The sequence below is a fragment of the Uranotaenia lowii genome, chromosome 1 (genome assembly GCF_029784155.1).
Source record: "Uranotaenia lowii strain MFRU-FL chromosome 1, ASM2978415v1, whole genome shotgun sequence".
In the NCBI taxonomy this organism is placed as follows: domain Eukaryota; kingdom Metazoa; phylum Arthropoda; class Insecta; order Diptera; family Culicidae; genus Uranotaenia; species Uranotaenia lowii.
In genome coordinates, this window is record NC_073691.1 from 184173855 (window position 1) to 184179551 (window position 5697).

General features: G+C 43.7%; 1 pseudogene; it reads left to right on the forward strand.

Annotated features, from left to right (window-relative positions):
• Positions 1–2733: 2733 nt before the first annotated feature.
• LOC129740738 (U2 spliceosomal RNA) lies at positions 2734–2938 on the forward strand (annotated as a pseudogene).
• The last annotated feature ends 2759 nt before the right edge of the window (positions 2939–5697 follow it).

Sequence of the window (5697 nt, forward strand, 5' to 3'; positions counted from 1 at the left end):
GTTATTGAGTGCGTTTTACAGCAGTAAGTAATTGACCAAACATCAGTTTAAAATCAGTGTACCAAACTTACGTTCCTCATAGCCCAGTTTCATCCGGACGAATGTTACACGGATTTATTTACATGATTTTTTGCTAAATTGAGCGAAAAAGTAAAGTTGCGGTACAATTGATTTCAGTGATCGAATACAAGAAACTCGAGCCTTTCACCAGAACCTTTACAAATCATCTCGTAAGAAATAACGTCTTCTATAAGCGCAGCCCTCACCTCGGAAGTACCGGTGACGACAAAGACGAATTCTACACGCAGCAGGAACGTGAATACGACTGCTGCCCAAAACATGATATCAAGATCGTCATCGAGGATTTAACGCTCAGGTCAGCCAGGAGGAGGAATCCAATCCGAAAATAGGAAGGTTGATAGCGCACCAGCTGACCAACGAAAACGGCCTCAGACTGATAGATTTCGCCACCTTCAAACGAACAGCCGAACGTAGTATTTACCTTTTTTCAGCACCGTCTCCCACATAAGTACACCTGGACAGATCGATCACGTTTTGATAGACAGCCGTCGCTTCTCGGACATCATCCGCGTCAAATCCTGTCCAGGCGCAAGCACCGATTCAGACAACTATCTGGTGATGGTGAAGATACGCCCAAATCTCTCCGTAGTGAACAACATACAAAACCGACCCCTGCCTCGGTTAAATATCGCACAACTGAAGCAACCTGAGGTCGCAGTAGACTACGCGCAATTGCTCGAAGCAGTGCTGCCGACAAGACGGTGATTAACAAAAAGAACGCCGCGCTAGCGGCAGTAGTGCAAAGAAACACCCGCCGAAACATGGAAATTTACTGACAGCGGAAGAGGAAGCGAGTCCAAATTTTTCAGGAAAAAAGCGTCACCTGGAGGAGCAGGAGCTCGTGGAGCTGGAGCAGCTGCATCGTTCCTAGGAAACACGAAAGTTCTATCGGAAGCTCAACGCATCTCGCAAAGGCTTAATGTCGCAGACGCTAGCCGAAATGTGCCGAGATAATCGTAAGGTGATCAAAAGGTGGAAGCAGCACTTCGATGAAGATCTGAACGGCGCACATGCAGAAGACCGGACGGTGGGGAAGGTATATCGCTGGCGTAGCCATCAACGTAGTGGAGCCACTCCCAATAACGAGTGAAGTTAAGGAAGCTATTCACCAGCAACAAGTCACAAGTACTTATCAAAATTGACCCGAACAAGTTGGCCGATTACCTACACCGGTTGATGGTCTTGACCTGGTACACAGAACAGCTACCGAATGAGTAGAAGGAGTGGGTAGTATGCCCCATTTCCAAGAAGGGAAACAAGTTGGACTTTGAGAACTACCGAGCGATCATTTATCCTAAATGCCGCCTACAAAGTGTTGTCCAGAATCCTACTCCGTCGCCTAACGCCACAAGCAAACAGATTTGTAACAAGTAATCAGGCCAGCGCAGGACGATCTCCGACGGACCAGATCTTTACATTACGGCAAATCCTTCAAAAATGCCGTGAACAGCAAGTCCATACGCACCGCATCTATTCCGCCGCATATGACACGATCGACTGTGACGAGCTATGGAAAATCATGAACTAGAACAGCTTTTCCGAGAAGCTGACCAGACTGATCATGGCGAAGATGGATGGAACGCTGTGCTGTGAGCGTAGTCCGGGTGAATTGTCGAGTACATCCGAATCGTGCTGTGGGCTTTGCATGGTCTTCATGGTCTATTCTGCATGATGCTCAACGTGGCGCTAGAACATGGCGTCCACTGATTTTAGTCTATTTTATAAAACGCATAAAATGCATAAAATGCATAAAATGCATAAAAATATCGGGGCAAAACATGGGAATTGGTGTTTTCGGCATTTTCCGTGTTGTTGGAGAACAGCTAAAAGCTCCATTCTTTCATGAACATTGTACATATTACATACACTAGCCTACATGTCAACACTAGAGGGTTTGGAGAAGTCTGAGTTTTACACGTGGTTCAGAAGGTCTTGTCCCCTGATTCGCGTGTGCGACCAGAAGGAGTGTTGTCGACAACTTGCTTCGTGTTTTTTGACTTCCTGGACATGATTCGCAAAGCAAGTAGTTGCGCAGAAATGGGGACCTCTTTCAACACGATGAGATGTCGGATCTTAACTCGTTAGAGGAGATGTTGTGCATCGAGTTGGATTGAAATGAGGTCGTTTGATGATAAGTGGTTTCGTAAACGAGTATGGCGAGTATGGCGGTCAAAAAAAACTACATTGGCCTACAAGACCTCGGCTTACAAAATTTCGGCCTACAATACCAACTTGGCCTACAAACCACCTAGTTCCAAAAGACCACCTTGATCTACAATACCAGCTCAGTTTTTTGTTTATTACAATGCCACTTTCAGGGTTTAATCCTCATTCATTTTCAAATACTCTGGCCAAATTTGAGCTCATTTGAGTAAGTTTCCAGTGCGCTAGTGAATAAAGTATATTTTCGTAGATGTGTTTTAGCAAGCTATTGTTAATATATTATTGTAGAATTTTGATGTACTTGGTTCTATATTGACTCCCTTTTTCCCTTGCTATTTTACCGAGAGAGAATCAGATAGTAAGAGAGCGTCGGGGAAATCAAATAGCTCTGGAAGCGACTTGGCATGCAGTGTTAGTTGCTAACGAATCTCCGTATAGGACAGTTTTTTAAATTCTTCCACAGCAATGTGAAGATCGTAGCATGGTTTTATCGCTTCTCGGCCTAAAGGCTAAGATCAAAGTGTAGTATCTGTTCTTATCAGCTTAACGTTGCATGGTTTTATTTTGTTCCCGCAGGTTCTACAATAATGATGGTTTTATAGTGCACTGTGATTTTTTTTTTTTTTAGTTGGTAACCACAGGTGGTAAATCCCGGTTTACGGATTGTATTCCAAGGCACGGCGAGCCACCGCGTCCCCCCAGTTTGCTACTCTGGGTCCATGGGTACAATGGGAAGACTCATGATATACTCCGTGTATACCCCCTACTCCCTAAACTCCACCTGGGGCCGCAGACCTGGTTCCCACCTCGAACTGTTTAGTACACTATGCTTCAATAGTGGGAGGTCTATTCGCGCTAATGCGCTCAAAGGCAATACTCATTAACGAGACCACTTTCAGCAAAACCTCTCATCCTTACGACTCGACGCCTGAACTCTCCTCTAACGACTTGAGAACCGACATCTCCTCGCAATGACTCGAGATTCCCACACAAACCTCTCCTCTTCGCGACTTGAGGCCTGATCTCTCCTCTGAGGAGAGATCAGGCACTGTGATTGGTATGACAAGCATCTGTATGGATCTGTTTGTGATAATCGACTATATCTTAACGAAAAAAATTAAAAATTCTTAAACTACCAACTTGTACGGAAATTACTTTAGAGTTGGGAGTAGAAAACCAGCAGTAAAAAGAAAAAAAATACAATCTTTTATTATAAAGATAGCCTTATTTATAAACTTTAATATGATGTATTTTACTTGATTATCGCAACAGTAGGAGCGAAGATATTAGAATATTTATATAACATTTTTGAATCGAAATGTTGTTCCCATTAAAGTTTTAACTTTACGCAACCTTTAAAACGCGACATCTGAAAGGATTCTATACAACTGGTCATGGCAACAACTTGTCGGTCGATTCCATATCGGTGATGAGTACGGCAAGTGCCTCTTTAGTGGATGGGACTGTCTTGAATGGAATGCATCAAAGAAACGGTGTACGGAACCAGTATAATCGAATGTTGGATTTAGTGTTCACTGATGAGTCTGTTTTGATCAGCACCATCATCGAGACCAGCGAAGTTGTTGTTTCAATAGACCTACATCATCCTCCGTTTGAGTTTGATATTTCTTTCCCGGAACCTGTAGCTTTTGTTGAGGAATTCGATGCATCTGCTCGTAATTTTCGTCGTGCTGATTTTGAGTTAATGAACCGATCGCTATCTGAAATTGACTGAACGATTCTCCAAAGATGTACTGATGTAGATTTGGCTATGAGTACATTCTGCTCCATTATGACTGAAGTTTTCGATAATTCTGTACCGCTGGTCCTACCTCCGCTCTGACCTTCTTGGACAAATATTCGACTAAAACGGTTATAAGGGCTTCCATTAAAATGGCTACGACAGTTTAGTAGCTCCCGATGTTCGTTTATCAAAATGAAATTAAATAATACCACCAGAAGATATCGGATCTAAAATTGTTTTTGCTATCGTCGCTATTTGGATAGCACGCAATCTAAGCTTCGCCGCAATCCAAAAACGTTCTGTAAGTTTATTAACAATAAAAGGAAGGAGTCTAGTCTACCTGCGATGCTTCATTTGAAAGACAGAACTGCCAAATCTTCTGCTGAGAAATGCAACCTGTTTGCCAGTCATATTTCCTGTGTTTTTCCGATGCATTGGTTGAGTACAGATCAAATCAATGCAGCCGTTACTCTGTTACCCAGAGATGTGTTAGACCTCGACATCTTCGCGATTACCGAAGAAATGGTTCTTGATGCTATCAACAATTTGAAGTTTTCTACCTCAACCGGAAAAGATGGAATACCTTCGTGCGTTTTGAAAAGGTGTAGCGCCATACTAGAAAAGTCTCTAACTCACATATTTAATCAGTCCTTCGATCAACAAAAATTTCCTGACATCTGGAAAAGATCATTCATGAGCCCTGTCTTTAAAAAATGTGACCAACAGGATGTGCGTAATTATCGAGGTGTCACGTCGCTTGCTGCCTGCTCGAAGGTTTTGGAGAGGATCGTCAATGATGTAATGTTTTCAGCTTGCCGGAATTGGATTTCTGAAAATCAGCATGGATTTTTTCCCAAACGATGGGTAACCACAAACCTGACAGTTTTTACCTCATTATGTGTATCCAAGATGGCGGCAAGCAAATTGATCCTATATATACGGATATTACTGTCGCGTTCGATTCAGTGAATCATTGCTGCAGTGAAATTTTGCTTTTTTGTTACGTCGTTTAGGATTTTCAGAAAGACTGTGTGTATGGATCAGGAGCTACCTAACAAACCGTCGTTTAGCAGTCAGAATTGGGTCCGCTGAATCAACCTAATTCAATCCGATTGCAGGAGTACCACTAGGTAGTAATTTGGGACCATTATTGTTCACGCTGTTCTGCAATGATATAAAAACACGCTTCTTGCTGGATGTGGAAAACTCATGTATGCGGATGATCATGCCACCGTATGTTCAGCGTTGTGCTTTACTGAGTCTTCACACACTCTCGGATCGTCATGCCATCGGCCAATCACTGTTCGTGGCGAACTTACTTATTTAATGATCCCGCGCCGATCCTCCGGTGCATAGGGCCGTGGTAAAAGACCTCCACTGTTGACGATCCGGAGCCAGCGTCTTCACCTGGTCCCTGTCAAGATTCTCGTCGACAGTTCGAATTTCAGCGGCTAGGCTTCGCCGTCACGAGTTTCTGGGCCTGCCTCTTCTTCGATGACCTTCTGGATTCCAGTCAAGCGCCTCTCTGCAAATCTCGTTTTCATCTCTTCGCAGCGTGTGCCCAATCCATCTCCACTTACGTTCCCGAATCTCGATTTCTAGCGCCCTTTGATGACACCGGCGATGTAATTCCTCATTCGAGATTCAGTTGCCAGGCCACCAAGCGCAGATGATATTCCGCAGGCAGCGGTTTACAAATACTTGCAGTC